The 17,960-nt window shown below is 48.7% G+C and overlaps 1 long non-coding RNA gene across 1 annotated transcript in view; it reads right to left on the bottom strand.

Annotated features, from left to right (window-relative positions):
- LOC147701282 (uncharacterized) overlaps positions 1 to 16,574 on the bottom strand; it is a 33,997-nt gene extending 17,423 nt beyond the window's left edge. Inside the window, exons 1-2 of the long non-coding RNA XR_015297168.1 lie at positions 16,474 to 16,574; positions 13,685 to 13,723 (exon numbers count right to left, since the gene is read on the bottom strand). This is a non-coding gene — a long non-coding RNA (uncharacterized LOC147701282). The remainder of the gene's footprint in view (positions 1 to 13,684; positions 13,724 to 16,473) is intronic.
- Between the last annotated feature and the right edge of the window lie 1,386 nt (positions 16,575 to 17,960).

Below are 17,960 nucleotides of genomic sequence, written 5' to 3' on the forward strand. Positions count from 1 at the left end.
CCGCTAGGGTGTGAGCCGGTTTTGGGCCCCTGGGAGGGTGGGCGAGGGGGGGGGGGGGCATTTTTGCTACCGGAGGCCAGCAGTATCGGCCCCCTGTGACAAAATCGCCCAAAACCGGCCCTAGCAAACAGCTTGACCGCACCCCAGCCCCCTTTTAAAAAGAATACTCTACGCCATTTTGGACAACCATCGTGGACTGGTGAAAGTAACTCATATTTTTGAAAGGAAAACAACGTATTTGCATTCGCACATGTTGTCAGTATATAGAGATGCACAGGATCACCACCAGGACGTGTATTATCTCACAGATGCATTAGTATGACAACAATAGTTGAGAAAGAGGCAAAATGGATTTCGACTCCAGCCCGCGATTCCAGCGCTTCCAGGGAGGAGTGCTTCCCCGTGACCAGCAAAGGGTTAAGCACCTGGCCACGTCAGCATATTTGTAATACGGAAAGAAGATCTCTAATAAATGACAGAATTGCTGAACATGCAGTACGTCAATAGGCATATTTGCGCGTTCCGTTTACAAAAAAATAATTATTCTTTAGCAATTTTAGATCATGAATATGATTTACTGCAAGTGCCTTTATTGAGAGGCTTGAGAAATAATGGCATCTCCATCTCTCCCCTTTTATCAGTTGTGGTCGGTGATATTTACGCAGTATGAAATGTTGTGTGCAATAATGGATGAGCGGATAATATATCACAGCATCAGAAACATGGATGAAAAGGTGCGTGGGAAACCCCTGCATGCATTCATAATCCAGAAGGACCTCATGGGATACTCTCTTTGATATCTTATTGACCCACTGTACCATGTGAAGGTGATTCATGAGTGACACCAGAAGTAAACTAGGGAAAAATGTTTAATAAATACCTTCCCTAGTATCATCAGAAATGGCAACGCCCACCAAGACAACCAATTGCAGCATCAGCAGCGAACCTCCGCCCTTCTAATGTAATGTAATGTAATGTATGTATACTTGTAAAGCGCACTGTTACCTCGTTACGTAGCGTCCTGGCTCTGTATACCGCTGGGGAACCCGTCCTGGCTTTTCCCTGTGAGAGGGCACCCCCAAGGTGAAGCCAGGCATCCCCGGCGCTGCTGGGGCCATTGTGGAGATTTAGCAAGCTATTGCCCAGAGTTGCAGAGTGGGACCCATGGTTAGCGTAGGCACCTAGGCGAGAATTATCGAGTCCGCGGACATTGACCCAAGACCCTTCCGCGTCGGGAATTGAACCCTGGTCCCAGGCCGACTTCTGCTAATTAGCAAGCAGATGTTCTGTATAAAAGGCCCTAGCGCCATCATCACTATGCCCTGCTCTAAGAGCATCATCTCGAGTCACAAAACCTGTCAGCAACATCCCCACTATCAAGGCCACCACACAACCCACCAAACCAAGCAGGCCGCAGCAGAGCAGACACTACTTCCAAGAATGTAGGGCACCAGTGCAGCAACGTGTTCCCACTACAAGTCTACTATCTAACAAATATATTTTCAGTGAGGACTCGGATCTTTTATGCGTTTGAGTCTAACACTATTTACTCAGTTGCCAGTTCATTGCATAAAACACAAGGGACTGGGCCGCAGCAGGTGAGGGTGCAGCAGAAGGTCAGAATCCTCATGGTCTGTGTTGCTACCTCTGAAGAAGAAGAGGGCAGGGTAAGAGGGAAGTGTGGAGCCGGAAGCTGCAATGGTCACCACCAGCTACAGAGGATTGCGTTACAGACGTGACCAGTGGCAGCGGCGCAACCTTGGAGGTGGACCTGAAGATGGACACTTGTGATCTGAGTAACAAATGAAAGTATAAATGGAGGACCATGCTGATGATGCTCCAGGACTTTCATCAGCGCGGCAGCAGTAGTGGCAAGTGAAGTAGTGTGGCTCACTGGTTAGAGGCGGCAGACCCGAGAGCAGAGGACGGCCCGGGACCAGGGTTCGATTCCCGGCGCGGCAGGTTTCTGGACCAGGGTCAGCGGACTCGATAATTCTCTCGCCTCGGTGCCCACTCTGATCAGCGATCACACTCGGCAACTCTGGGCATTAGCTTGCCTCATCTTCACTAACGGCCCCACCAGACCGCCGGGGATGCCTGGTCTCACCCTGGAGATACCCATTAAGGGACCATCTCTCAGGGAAGCCAGGAAGGGTTTCACAGCGGTCGAAGCGCCTTGGGACCCTACGGGTAAGTAGTGCGCTATATAAATGCCTATACATTTATATTTACCCAGTGCTCACAGTTTCCTGCACGTGGGACAGCTGAACCGTGGACTATGGTGGAACAAGAGCCAGATCATCAGTGACACAACATCACCACTGGCACCACCACTGGCACCACCACGTGAGGCGCACAAACACCAAATCCTGTAATAATATTGGGAATTTGTTTTCTATGGCTGTGTTAGGATCTTGTTGATTCTCTCTACAGAGGGACGTCTTTGGTTGAGCGACACGCTATTTTTCTATGCGGTAAACTGATTTGTGAACAAATCAGTGTTTTTATTTTCACAGTAGAACGCCATTGGCCGTGAAAGAACACTGCTCCTGTTTTAGTGGGACATGATTGGCCGACGGAAGGTTATGTTGCTCTCTGCTGTATTAGATTATTGACTGAGGGTGTTTTCTTTTTCTCTGCAGTGGGCCATGAATGACTGAAAGATTAGGTTACTTTGCACAATAAAACAGGAGTGTCTTCGGAAAAATGTTTTCTTTTTGTGATGTGAAAACCAGTAAGGAGAAAAAGATGATCCGATACAGAAAGGCATGGGCTTGTCAAGCAAGGCAGTGTCTCTTTGCTTTGAAGATGTAATTTTTGTTGTTGTTGCTTTTATTGGGATAGCTGGAAAAGAGCATTTTGAGTCTTGATGCTGGTGTGTAATTGTCAACAGTGTGGAGTAAACCTACACCAACAGGGAGAGAGCGCAACAGGACACCCGCCACCTGGGATTAATTTCCAGGTACAACAAATCTTTATTAAAAGCCTGGCACCGGCTGGGTGTCTCCTGACAGGGTCAGGTTTCTGTGTACGTGTCAGAACAAGAAGGAGGCAGGTCACCCAGGATAGGGTTGCACAGGTGCTGTCTGGGCATGCATAGATCCCGCCTCCACTGTCACTACCACAGCAACTGACTGCAGAGAGCCAGCACACACCACGGACACACTTGAATGCAAAGCAACCCCCCTTCAGAGAATGGTTGCATCCAGAACACCTGCATCATTGCCTACATTACCCACACGAAAAGAACTAAAGATATCAAAGGCACAGGTGGATACCTATACTATAGGGAGAGTACCCTTGGAGCCTTGGTTAAGATATTCATGTGTTTACAGGATATAAGTGTGTACACAAGATATAATTATGCACACATTTGTGTACAGTGTGCAATGGAAGGTTGATGTTCCAGTCTGCGAGCCCAATCCCCCACCTTGTAAAGGTGGGAGTGAAGCGCACATGAGGAAGTGCCGCGTGAGTGCCTGCAAAGACCGCAAATGGGAGATTGTCTGAGAGTCCAGTCTGAGTTGAAAACTGCTGTGATGCATTGTTAATCATAGTGTAATGGGTTTTCTCCTCGTCGTCGTGGATGGTGAAGTGTGTTACACAGGAAAGTAGTAGTTTACAAACCATTACCACTAATCCTTTTTTTATTTTCATTCACCAGCGATGAAAAACGATGTAAAAAAAAAGCTGCATAATTAGTTGTATAAATGGGCTACAAAAAAGATGGGGAGACTACTAATGTTTAAGCTGCCTGTGCTGCCAGGAACAGAAGAGGCACTGGAAAAGGCTGTAGGCCTCACCTTTCATACTGGGGGCCTGCCTATTACTTTGCCAACTTTTGTTCCAAATGGGGGTGGGGTCGCACACTACTCATACACCGGCGGTGTCGCCCCTAAGGACTCTGGTTAATGTAGTAACGTGTTTGCGATGCATAATTTTTCGATCTTCTGCTATCTTCGCTGTCTTCGCCATCCCTGGACACGTGTTTCAGGGTATCACCCCTCGTCAGCAGGGATAGGCAGTGTTCTGGGGTTGCCGATGGCTGCCAAATATCTGCCAGGTTTAGGACCACTCAGGCGCATAGGTGCGGGATCCCAGGCTCGTCAGTCAACTGCTCAAGGGAGATTTAATGTTACAAATGGGGGTGGGGTTGCACACTACTCACACACCGGCGGCGTCACCCCTAAGGACTCTGGTTAATGTAGTAACGTGTTCGCGATGCACCATCTTTCGATCTTCTTCTATCTTCGCTGTCTTCGCCATCCCTGGACACGTGTTTGGGGTATCACCCCTCGTCAGAAGGGATAGGCCGTGTTCTGGGGTTGCTGATGGCTGCCAAATATCTGCCAGGTTTAGTACCACTCAGGCGCGTAGGTGCGGGATCCCAGGCTCGTCAGCCAACTGCTCAAGGGAGCTTTAATGTTACATTACTACATTGACCAGAGTGGGGGTGGGGTCGCACAGTACTCACACACCGGTGGTGTCGCTCCTAAGGACTCTGGTTAATGTAGTAACGTGTTCGCGATGCATCATCTTTCGATCTTCTGCTATCTTCGCTGTCTTCGCCATCCCTGGACACGTGCTTCAGGGTATCACCCCTCGTCAGCAGGGATAGGCCTTGTTCTGGGTTGCCGATGGCTGCCAAATATCTGCCAGGTTTAGTACCACTCAGGCGCGTAGGTGCGGGATCCCAGGCTCGTCAGCCAACTGCTCAAGGGAGCTTTAATGTTACAAATGGGGGTGGGGTCGCACACTACTCACACACCGGCGGCGTCACCCCTAAGGACTCTGGTTAATGTAGTAACGTGTTCGCGATGCACCATCTTTCGATCTTCTTCTATCTTCGCTGTCTTCGCCATCCCTGGACACGTGTTTGGGGTATCACCCCTCGTCAGAAGGGATAGGCCGTGTTCTGGGGTTGCTGATGGCTGCCAAATATCTGCCAGGTTTAGTACCACTCAGGCGCGTAGGTGCGGGATCCCAGGCTCGTCAGCCAACTGCTCAAGGGAGCTTTAATGTTACATTACTACATTGACCAGAGTCCTTAGGGGCAACACCGCCGATGTGTGAGTAGTGTGCGACCCCACCCCCATTTGTAACATTAAAGCTCCCTTGAGCAGTTGGCTGACGAGCCTGGGATCCCGCACCTACGTGCCTGAGTGGTACTAGACCTGGCAGATATATGGCAGCCATCGGCAACCCCAGAACACGGCCTATCCCTGCTGACGAGGGGTGATATCCCGAAACACGTGTCCAGGGATGGCGAAGAACAGCGAAGATAGCAGAATATCGAAAGATGATGAATCGCGAACACATTACTACATTGACCAGAGTCCTTAGGGGCGACACCGCCGGTGTGTGAGTAGTGTGTGACCCCACCCCCATTTGTAACATTAAAGCTCCCTTGAGCAGTTGGCTGACGAGCCTGGGATCCCGCACCTACACGCCTGAGTGGTACTAGACCTGGCAGATATTTGGCAGCCATCGGCAACCCCAGAACACGACCTATCCCTGCTGACGAGGGGTGATACCCCGAAACACGTGTCCAGGGATGGCGAAGAACAGCGAAAATAGCAGAAGATCGAAAGATGATGCATCGCGAACACATTACTACATTGACCAGAGTACTTAGGGGCGACACCGCCGGTGTGTAAATAGTGTGCGACTACACCCCCATTTGTAACATTGAAGCTCCCTTGAGCAATTGGCTGACGAGCCTGGGATCCCGCACCTACGCCCCTGAGTGGTACTAGACCTGGCAGATATTTGGCAGCCATCGGCAACCCCAGAACACGGCCTATCCCTGCTGACGAGGGGTGACACCCCGAAACACGTGTCCAGGGAAGGAGAAGAACAGCGAAGATAGCAGAAGATCGAAAGATGATGCATCGCAAACACATTACTACATTGACCAGAGTCCTCAGGGGCGACACCGCCGGTGTGTGAGTATTGTGCGACCCCACCCCCATTTGTAACATTAAAGCTCCCTTGAGCAGCTGGCTGACGAGCCTGGGATCCCGCACCTACGCGCCTGAGTGGTACTAGACCTGGCAGATATTTGGCAGCCATCGGCAACCCCGGAACACGGCCTATCCCTGCTGACGAGGGGTGATACCCCGAAACACGTGTCCAGGGATTTATTTATTTATTTATTTATTTAGCAATTTGTATAGCGCCTGGTGACCCGAGGGCATCCCCGCGCTGTTAATATTGAGTCCTGCTGAGGGGGAGAGAGGTGGAGGGTTTATTTAGGGAACAGAAGGGTTTTAAGTTTTTTCCTGAATGTCAGGTAGTTGGGTTCCAGTCTGAGGGAACGTGGGAGAGAATTCCAACCAGTGGACGCTTTGACAGAGAAGCGTCGGCCTCCAGTGCGTGTTCTTTTGAATTTAGGGATGTTGGCCAGGTGCTCGTTCTCCGACCGAAGGGCCCTTGGTGCAATATAGGGGGTGACCAGACCCCTAAGGATCGCAGGTCCCGATCCGTTGATTAGTTTATGGGCCGTGCACATGGCCTTAAACTCCACCCTTTGGCGGACTGGCAGCCAGTGCAGCGCCTTGATGGCGGGTTTGGCGGATACTCTAGGGGGTACGCTCATGATTAGGCGGGCTGCAGCGTTCTGGGTTCTTTGCAGTCTCGCTAAGGTGGCTTCCGGCGCACCTAGGTAGACCAAGTTGCTGTAGTCTAGCCGTGACAATATGAGGCCCTGTACTATTAGTTTCCTGGACACGGGCGGTAGGAGGGGGAGAATTTTGCGAACAGTTCGCAGAAGCCCAAGACAGGTTCCGGCGGTTTTAGCCGCTTGGGTCTTCATTGAGAGAGCGGGTTCTAGCCAGACTCCGAGGGTCTTGATTTCGTGTTTCGGGGTGGGGATTTACCCGAACACGTCTGGCCAAATTGCCGGGGGGATGGTCGCCCATTGTTTGCCCATGAGCATCACCTTGGTTTTGGAACCGTTGAGTTTTAATGACGATTCACACATCCACCCGTGAATTTCGGTGAGACAGTTTGGTAATTTGTCTGGGTGGTCGTCAAGTTGGGAGAGGGAGACGACCAATTGTGTGTCGTCAGCATAACTCACGATTTTTATCCCGTATGGTGTTACCACATCTTCCAAGGGGGCCATGTACACATTAAAAAGTGTGGGGCTCAGGGAGGAGCCCTGAGGAACCCCGCTGGTGAGTGGGAGTGTGGCTGAGTGGAATTCGCCGTCCCAGACCTGGAACGTGCGTTCAGTGAGAAAGGACTCTATCCATTTGAGTGCCATCCCGGTGAGCCCTGCTGCAGCCAGTCGGTGAAGAAGGACACGGTGATTGACCGTGTCAAAGGCGGCACTCAGATCCAGGAGGATCACTGCCACTGATCCCCCTGAGTCTAGAATGCGCCTTGCTTCCTCGATGACGGCGAGCAGGGCGGTGTCTGTGCCGTGTCCCGGACGGAACCCAGTTTGGGATTGCCGTAGGATGTTATTAGTCTCGAGAAATCTGGAGAGTTGACTATTCACCAGTTTCTCGGTGATCTTGCTAATCCCTGGAAGGAGTGATATGGGCCGGTAGTTTGCCATATCAGTGGGGTCGAGCTGAGGTTTTTTAAGAAGTGCCTTCACCACTGCCTTTTTCCAGCTGTGGGGGACTGATCCTTGAGCAAGTGAGCAGTTGATAAGCTCCGTAATTGTAGGGGTGATAGCGGGGGCCACGTTTTTGAGGAATCTCAGAGGTGCAGGGTCTAAAGGAGATCCACTTTTTATTTTATTCAATGTCGTTTCCACCTCGTTGGGCGTTATCGGCTTGAATGTCTCGAGTTGGGGACGTAATCCCGTCTCATCGGGGGGCTGAATAGTGTTTCTGCGGGAAGGGGAGCTGGGGGGAGGGAGGGATGTGAGGATGCGGGCAATTTTGTTGTTGAAGTATGAGGCTAGGTCATTACTTCTATCTACCTGAGGGGTGGTGGGCGAGGAAGCGATGGGAACTTTCAGAAGCTCCTTCACAATGAGATAAGATTCCCTAGAGGAATTGGATGATTCCTTTATCCGGGTGTCATAGTGAGAGGCTTTGGAGAGCTTGATTGCGGTTTTATAGGTTTTGACTGAGGAGTGGTATGCCTCTTTGCTGGCGTTGTGCCAGTCTTTTCTCCAAAGCCGTTCAGCTCTTTTACAGTTTTTGCGGAGCTGGCGGAGTTCTGGGGTGTACCACGGAGCAGAGCCGATGTTGTTGGTCTTATCTTCGCGCATTCTGAGTGGGAGCACAGAGTCAAGGGAGGTCGTGATCCAATTTCTGAAGTTGCTATCGGCGTTGTCCGGGATATTGTCGAGAGTAGGGGTGGTAGATGTCAGGGTGTTGGCCCATTCTTCAATAGGTAGTTTGGACCAAGTCCTGCCTTTAGTGAAGGAGGGAGGTTTCTGAGGTTTCTTGAGGGGTCCTGGGAGTTGGAATAGGACCAAGAAGTGGTCCGTCCAGGGAAGGGGAATGGAGTCTATTTCTTGCATCGCGGGGGTGCTGGTGAACACTGGGTCCAGCAGGTGGCCTTTGATGTGGGTGGCTCCTGAGTTAATGAGACGGAGGTCCGAGACCGCTAGTTCGGAGATCAGGTCGACTACTCCAGAATCTGCCGTGTCTTCAAAGTGGATGTTCAGGTCTCCCACTAAGATGAAGTTCGTGGCGGAGTGGGCCTGTGTTGCTACCATGTCTAGGAGGGCATTGGAAAAAGGGCCGGGGTGGCCGGGGGGACGGTAGATTAGAATCCCTGAAAGGGAGTTCGTAGGGTCAAGTTTAATTGAGAATTGAAGACTTTCCGAGTCTGGGATTTGTGCATCGCTGGCGTTGCAGGTGAAGGAGTCACGGTAAATAATGGCGATGCCTCCCCCTCTGCCAAGTGGTCGAGGGAGGGACTGGATGAGGAATCCCTGAGGTGTGGCTGACACTGTGTCCGAGTCAGAGTGTGGGGTGAGCCACGTTTCCGTTAGGAAGAGAATGTCAATCTCGCAGTCTTCTATAAGGTGGTGGATTTGTGTCGCATGTTTAGGGAGAGAGCGACAGTTCAGTGAGGCAAGTTTGAGAGTTGCATGCTTCAGTACTCGTGTCGGGATTTGAAGCTGAGCAGGCTGGCAGTTCGTGCAGCTGACAAAGGGTCCATCCATATCATGGATATATCTGCATGAGGGGGCGAGGGAAGGCCTGAGGCTTAAAAGGTCACGGCGGGAATATGTGGTTTTGGCGGAGGCTCTGGCAGCCAGGGGGTCTGGCCCTAGGCCCGGTCGTGCGCGGACGGGCGCAGACGGGCTTGCCTTCGGCGCGCCTTCGGCGCGCAAACGGCGCTCCCGCTGCGCTCGTCTGCTGCGCTGGTGGGGGTGGCACATTTTATCGAGAATGGTAGAGGGCGTGGCCTCGCAGGGGGCGTGGCTACACCTTTGCCGCGCTGGCGGTGATGGCGTTTCTAAGTTGCTCTGGGGCTCTGGCTGGCGCTAGAGACAGCGTTTCACCAGGTGAGCTCGTGAGGATCGTGATTAAAAGCAATTGAGCAGTTTTTAAAATCAAACAAAAAAACAGTGCTTAAACGAGTGGCTAACCTCCGGCTTCCGCCTCAGAGGGAGTTTCAGGTCATGTGAGTCGTTGCGCTATGTAGCGTTTTTTATAGTGGTTCCTGGGTGGGCGTGGCCTCGCAGGGGGCGGGGCTACACCTTTGCCGCGCTGGCGGTGATGGCGTTTCTAAGTTGCTCTGGGGCTCTGGCTGGCGCTAGAGACAGCGTTTCACCAGGTGAGCTCGTGAGGATCGTGATTAAAAGCAATTGAGCAGTTTTTAAAATCAAACAAAAAAACAGTGCTTAAACGAGTGGCTAACCTCCGGCTTCCGCCTCAGAGGGAGTTTCAGGTCATGTGAGTCGTTGCGCTATGTAGCGTTTTTTATAGTGGTTCCTGGGTGGGCGTGGCCTCGCAGGGGGCGTGGCTACACCTTTGCCACGCTGGCGGTGATGGCGTTTCTAAGTTGCTCTGGGGCTCTGGCTGGCGCTAGAGACAGCGTTTCACCAGGTGAGCTCGTGAGGATCGTGATTAAAAGCAATTGAGCAGTTTTTAAAATCAAACAAAAAAACAGTGCTTAAACGAGTGGCTAACCTCCGGCTTCCGCCTCAGAGGGAGTTTCAGGTCATGTGAGTCGTTGCGCTATGTAGCGTTTTTTATAGTGGTTCCTGGGTGGGCGTGGCCTCGCAGGGGGCGTGGCTACACCTTTGCCGCGCTGGCGGTGATGGCGTTTCTAAGTTGCTCTGGGGCTCTGGCTGGCGCTAGAGACAGCGTTTCACCAGGTGAGCTCGTGAGGATCGTGATTAAAAGCAATTGAGCAGTTTTTAAAATCAACAAAAAAACAGTGCTTAAACGAGTGGCTAACCTCCGGCTTCCGCCTCAGAGGGAGTTTCAGGTCATGTGAGTCGTTGCGCTATGTAGCGTTTTTTATAGTGGTTCCTGGGTGGGCGTGGCCTCGCAGGGGGCGTGGCTACACCTTTGCCGCGCTGGCGGTGATGGCGTTTCTAAGTTGCTCTGGGGCTCTGGCTGGCGCTAGAGACAGCGTTTCACCAGGTGAGCTCGTGAGGATCGTGATTAAAAGCAATTGAGCAGTTTTTAAAATCAAACAAAAAAACAGTGCTTAAACGAGTGGCTAACCTCCGGCTTCCGCCTCAGAGGGAGTTTCAGGTCATGTGAGTCGTTGCGCTATGTAGCGTTTTTTATAGTGGTTCCTGGGTGGGCGTGGCCTCGCAGGGGGCGTGGCTACACCTTTGCCGCGCTGGCGGTGATGGCGTTTCTAAGTTGCTCTGGGGCTCTGGCTGGCGCTAGAGACAGCGTTTCACCAGGTGAGCTCGTGAGGATCATGATTAAAAGCAATTGAGCAGTTTTTAAAATCAAACAAAAAAACAGTGCTTAAACGAGTGGCTAACCTCCGGCTTCCGCCTCAGAGGGAGTTTCAGGTCATGTGAGTCGTTGCGCTATGTAGCGTTTTTTATAGTGGTTCCTGGGTGGGCGTGGCCTCGCAGGGGGCGTGGCTACACCTTTGCCGCGCTGGCGGTGATGGCGTTTCTAAGTTGCTCTGGGGCTCTGGCTGGCGCTAGAGACAGCGTTTCACCAGGTGAGCTCGTGAGGATCGTGATTAAAAGCAATTGAGCAGTTTTTAAAATCAAACAAAAAAACAGTGCTTAAACGAGTGGCTAACCTCCGGCTTCCGCCTCAGAGGGAGTTTCAGGTCATGTGAGTCGTTGCGCTATGTAGCGTTTTTTATAGTGGTTCCTGGGTGGGCGTGGCCTCGCAGGGGGCGTGGCTACACCTTTGCCGCGCTGGCGGTGATGGCGTTTCTAAGTTGCTCTGGGGCTCTGGCTGGCGCTAGAGACAGCGTTTCACCAGGTGAGCTCGTGAGGATCGTGATTAAAAGCAATTGAGCAGTTTTTAAAAATCAAACAAAAAAACAGTGCTTAAACGAGTGGCTAACCTCCGGCTTCCGCCTCAGAGGGAGTTTCAGGTCATGTGAGTCGTTGCGCTATGTAGCGTTTTTTATAGTGGTTCCTGGGTGGGCGTGGCCTCGCAGGGGGCGTGGCTACACCTTTGCCGCGCTGGCGGTGATGGCGTTTCTAAGTTGCTCTGGGGCTCTGGCTGGCGCTAGAGACAGCGTTTCACCAGGTGAGCTCGTGAGGATCGTGATTAAAAGCAATTGAGCAGTTTTTAAAATCAACAAAAAAACCGTGCTTAAACGAGTGGCTAACCTCCGGCTTCCGCCTCAGAGGGAGTTTCAGGTCATGTGAGTCGTTGCGCTATGTAGCGTTTTTTATAGTGGTTCCTGGGTGGGCGTGGCCTCGCAGGGGGCGTGGCTACACCTTTGCCGCGCTGGCGGTGATGGCGTTTCTAAGTTGCTCTGGGGCTCTGGCTGGCGCTAGAGACAGCGTTTCACCAGGTGAGCTCGTGAGGATCGTGATTAAAAGCAATTGAGCAGTTTTTAAAATCAAACAAAAAAACAGTGCTTAAACGAGTGGCTAACCTCCGGCTTCCGCCTCAGAGGGAGTTTCAGGTCATGTGAGTCGTTGCGCTATGTAGCGTTTTTTATAGTGGTTCCTGGGTGGGCGTGGCCTCGCAGGGGGCGTGGCTACACCTTTGCCGCGCTGGCGGTGATGGCGTTTCTAAGTTGCTCTGGGGCTCTGGCTGGCGCTAGAGACAGCGTTTCACCAGGTGAGCTCGTGAGGATCGTGATTAAAAGCAATTGAGCAGTTTTTAAAATCAAACAAAAAAACAGTGCTTAAACGAGTGGCTAACCTCCGGCTTCCGCCTCAGAGGGAGTTTCAGGTCAGGGATGGCGAAGAACAGCAAAGATAGCAGAAGATCGAACGATGATGCATCGCAAACACATTACTACATTGACCAGAGTACTTAGGGGCGACACCGCCGGTGTGTGAGTAGTGTGCGACCCCACCCCCATTTGTAACATTAAAGCTCCCTTGAGCAGTTGGCCGACGAGCCTGGGATCCCGCACCTACGCCCCTGAGTGGTACTAGACCTGGCAGATATTTGGCAGCCATCGGCAACCCCAGAACACGGCCTATCCCTGCTGACGAGAGGTGATACCCCGAAACACGTGTCCAGGGATGGCGAAGAACAGCGAAGATAGCAGAAGATCGAAAGTTGATGCATCGCGAACACATTACTACATTGACCAGAGTCCTTACGGGCGACACGCCGGTGTGTGAGTAGTGTGCAACCCCACCCCCATTTGTAACATTAAAGCTCCCTTGAGCAGTTGGCTGACGAGCCTGGGATCCCGCACCTACGTGCCTGAGTGGTACTAGACCTGGCAGATATTTGACAGTCATCGGCAACCCCGGAACACGGCATATTCCTGCTGACGAGGGGTGATACCCCGAAACACGTGTCCAGGGATGGCGAAGAACAGCGAAGATAGCAGAAAATCGAAAGATGATGCATCGCAAACACATTACTACATTGACCAGAGTCCTTAGGGGCGACACCGCCGGTGTGTGAGTAGTGTGCGACCCCACCCCCATTTGTATCTTTTGTTCCAGATGGCCATGGAATGAACACATGAATGGACAGCAGCCATGCTGTAATCATTTTCTATAAACCATAAGAACAACTATAAGAGCATGGCCATGCACATGCGTGCAGGTTTAGCAGCCATCTTGAAATTACTTTGGCGAAGCTGGATAAAAAACAATTACAAGATGACTGTAAAGTAAGCGCATGCCGTGCAGCATCACACAATGTAACCTTCAACAAAATGGCACAGCTTTAAAGACAGCCTACCCAACCAATTGCAGGACTTAAAAAATAGCAACAACCAATGGCTAGAGAGGGCTAACAAAAAGGCCACTCTCTCTGATCTCTATATGTATTGTATGCATGTAGTGTTGTATTGGTAACATGAGGTCTCTGACAGGCAGCTGTAGCTGTCTGCTGGCGATACCTAAAAACGATCCAGTGAGACATGTGCTGCTCCTGGTACAGATTCTAAATAGAAGCCTAGCGGCCAATCACAATGTCCTAACGACAACCGTTCTAGATTTCATCTCTCACTGCGTTTGTATTTTAGTCTGTGTTCTAAAACAAATAGGGAGTGAGTGTGTCCAGAGCAGGTAGATGCGCTTGGGAAGTTGGAGGGCAGTTGGGTCAGTGATGAGGTGCATGCTTGGGGAACTCACCATAGTAAAAACGATCCACAACCATGGATGTAGAAGATTCTGGAAGGGAAAGAGAGAACAAGGAACTCATTACTCAAAACAGCAGAGATGACATAACCTAGAAGAAACCTAAGCAACTAGAAAAGCCATCAGCTTTTTATTGTTTATGCACCAAAATCATACACCCACAGCTTTACATATTATCAGCTGAATCAGACCGTGTAGTGCCATGACAACTCTGCAATCCTGTGGAAAGCTGCTAGTCTGCTAAATGCACCAAAGAAGACTTACTAGTGGCAGAATGTGTGTTTTTGACATGCCAGTAACATAGGAGGAAACTGAGATGAACACTCTGCTTGCTGCTCTGCTCTGCCTTTCATGGAGGCTGTCAGGGCCTCATTTACAAGGCCCCATGCGCCGCCAGTGTGTCACTTTTTTTTGACGCACCAGTGGCACAGTGTGCTTGCCTATGTTAAGAAAGCTACGTAAATTCACCATGCGATACTTTTCATGGCGTTGTACATATGGGCCCCTTTCATGCATTACTCTGCGTGAAAGGGGCATTCCATGGGTGTTGCTGTGGGTGTTACTACACAACATCCATGGAACCTGACACATTCCAAGATTTACAAAGTTTTGTAAAGCTGGGAATGCATCAGGATCCCGCAGGAGTGGCGCAATGAGGGGAAATACTTTTATTTCAGTTTTTCCTCTTTCTATGCGTTCTCCATTCTACGCTTAGAAAGAAGAAAATGTCATCAATTATTGTTTTTGTGCAGGAAGGCGTCCCATCTTAGATTAGAAGATTAGAAGAGAAGTATTAAGGCAAAGGGTCCAAATTAACCCCCGCTATATTAATGACAGGATAAAAGTGGCCATGATTGATCCCGAGGGAATTTGTACATGTAGCTTAAGTACGAAATGCAATGTTTTGCATATTTTATTGGATTGTCTAAAAGTTTAAATTAAATGAGAAAGTTTTTACATCCAATATTTATAAAATATGGCATTAGAAACTGCACACAGGCTACGAAATTTTTAACTGAAATTATTTTTTGGGATGTAGCATGTGCTATAGGAAGGTTTATGATTGCTATTAAAAGGGTATTCATGTGTATATAGATTAGTAATTTATAGGTCATTTATGAAGATAGTAATTATGGAATGAAATGGGTCAAAGATGACATAAAGATGGGTTATATTTTATAGGTATATTGATTATCAGATTTTATATAGGGAATGGTTTTATGCTACATTTTGTTTGCGATATAAGCGTACAAAGTTGATATGATTGCATATGATATATGTTTAAGGACCATTGGTCTTTAACAAAAAAATCACTCATCAATCAAGTCTACTGTTTTAGATTCAACTGAGATGAACAATTTTAAACATTTAAAACATTGTAACAGGTGAATTCATCACCACTGATAATTAAAAAAGATTCAAAAATATACAAAAATGTATTAACACCTTATGACACACTCATGACATTCTCATTTGATGGAGATGGCATTAGAGCAATGAATTCATCAACTCTTGGAATATTACATTTAAAATACAAGAGAGTTAAATAACAGCTGCGAAGTATGGCAACCAACCGCCGGACATACAGATGTGCATGTTTTAATTTTTTAACACCACCGTGGTACAGATCACACAGACTAGTCTAACTTTTCAAAGTGTACCAATGGCTCTTGTGTGAATCCAGTAGGAGAATGACTAACCTAAGTGCAAGCACAAAACGCGTGACTCCGTGGTCTAGAGTAAATGGGAGATACCCTTGAGGTCGCATGCATTCTCTTTTATCTATAAAATGTTAATTCTTTTCAGTATTTTCTTGCAGTAATTACTGTCATCAGTATAACTGAATCCTGGGATTACATTTTTTTAAATGCCAGATTTGTCCATGATTGCAAGTATTCTATCTTGTAATCCAGTTTTTCCAAGGTTTCTGATAACAGTAAAGTTTTCCTTGAGCACTGCAAATGTTTCCTGCTTTAATAAACCTCTTGGAGTGGCTTCAGATGCATGCAATAGACTGGAAGCCCTATGTACTACATTCACCATTGCAATAGCAAAAGAACTAGTCAGCAGAAGTTCCAAGCACAGCCAACTATTGTTAATTTTTGCTGGATCTTCCCTTCATATTGATGCAAAGGTGTCCATTTCCCAATTGGAGTGTACTCAAGTTCATTTTGTATTCTGCAAATTTCCATCACATGATTCAGATGTCTCCTTCCAGAAGCTGTATACATTTATTTAAAACACTAGCCTGTGCAATAGCCATATTTCCTAAATGAAAGAGATATAATTTACTATCCAACTCTGGGAAAACACTCTATCAAGATATGTGTGAGATTTTAGCATTTCTACGCTTTTTTACTATTTCATAGCTTTTAGGAATAGGGGCGGCAATTGCGTTGGTTGATGACAAGGAGAGGCACGGGCGGGGCAGATCCATTGGAAAATCGACCAGGGAGGAAGGGGAGCCATGGGGATTACTTTTTGACCTTATTACATGTACTAATCCCTCGTCAACTATGCTGCTTCATGGTTTAAGACCAGACAAAGTGGGCACATTTGCTATGAACATCGAGGGGTCAATGCGGAACCCCAAATGTTTCTGCAGGAGGGTGGAACAGTCTGCAAACCATAGGATGAGAAAGGTTTGACTGAAATTGTCTTTCTGACCCACTGAGCGTGCAAACATTAACCTTTGAATATGAACTTTATACAAAATACTGTGAGTTTGACAATTACGAGTGAAGTATAGTTAGATGTAAGGTAGGAAATGGGTCTGTACTTACCCATGCCCAGCTCTTTAGGCGAGGTTTGTGATCTGGAAAAAAGAGTGTGTAGATTAGATATAAGCTTGAACTTTCAGCCATCAATGTCGATTTTCAGTTTCATGCCTCCTAAGCCTTGAGCATCTGGATAAACCTGAAATTGGTGAAAAGAGTAGAACAAGTATGACAAGGCGGAGTGCTATATTCACTCAGATCTCTTCTCAGCGCTGTTCTCTAACTCATGCACATACCAATAATGCGCACACGCGCTCTCCTGCTCCAGCCACTACGTAGCTTAGTCTTTGACGCTTACCACTGGCTTGTCTGTACGCCTCTTCCTCGTGCCTACTCAGATAGCACAGTTCAGGAACAGGAATCGCCTGTCAGAAGAAACATGGCTTTGATGTGTTATGTTATATTGATTTGTATAGTGCACTAATTACTCATGAGAGTATCCAAGTGCTTGGGCAAGGTATGTGTGTAGGTGTGTGGTCCTAAGGAGCTTACATGAGGAGCCAGGACTTCAGCTTCTTTCAGAACTCAAGACGTGAGGAGGAGGCTCGGATGTTTTGAGGGAGGCAGTTCCCTTTCTTGGGTGCGATATAAGAGAATGAGTGACTGCCAGTTTTGCCTTTGTACATGCGGGGAGTGTGTTTGTGAGTGAAAGTGAGGCAGAGTAAAGGTGTCTGGTGGTGGTGAAAGTGTATGCGGCTGATCAAGTATTCTTGTCCTGTGTTGTGTAGGGCTTTGCATGTGTGTGTGAGAAATTTGAATTAGCTGCGCTCCTGAATGGGAATCTAATGAAGCTTCCTGAGATGCAGTGTGATATGGGTGCAGGATGGAAGGTCGAGTATGAGATACCTAGCTGCATTCTGGATCATCTGGAGCCTTTGTAGTTATTGTTTGGATATTCTGAAGTAGAGAGTATTGCAATAGTCTAGCCTGCATTGATGATTGTTTGCATGACAGTCTGTCTTGGATGTATGATGCTACAACGCAACCAAATGCAATGCATGCTTTACAATGTGGTTTTACATCGCAACTACCATCACATCGCATGATTTTACAATGCCTGTAGTTACAACACATTTTTAGAGCTTACCATTACAATGCATTCCATTACAATGCATACCATTATAACACACAATACTTTTAGGGTGACAGTAGGGTAAGTGTTGCATAGTGTAGGGGTAAAATTTACTATTCCCACTCCAGTGAGTTCAACAGTAGGGTAAGTGTTGGATAGTATAGGCATAAAAATTACTATTCGCACTCCAGTGAGTGCAACAGTAGTGTAAGTGTTGGATAGTGTCGGGCTAAAATTTACTATTCCCCTGTACCTCAAACCCATACCCACCCTAAAACTAAAAAAATCCCCATTACTTACCTTATAATGCGTTATAATGGCATGCGTTGTAATGGTATGCATTTCCATGGCATGCATTATAATTGTATGCCTTGTAATGGCAAGCGTTGTAGTGACATTCATTGTAATTTCTGCGTTGTAA

This window comes from Lissotriton vulgaris, chromosome 7 (assembly GCF_964263255.1).
Source record: "Lissotriton vulgaris chromosome 7, aLisVul1.2, whole genome shotgun sequence".
NCBI lineage: Eukaryota > Metazoa > Chordata > Amphibia > Caudata > Salamandridae > Lissotriton > Lissotriton vulgaris.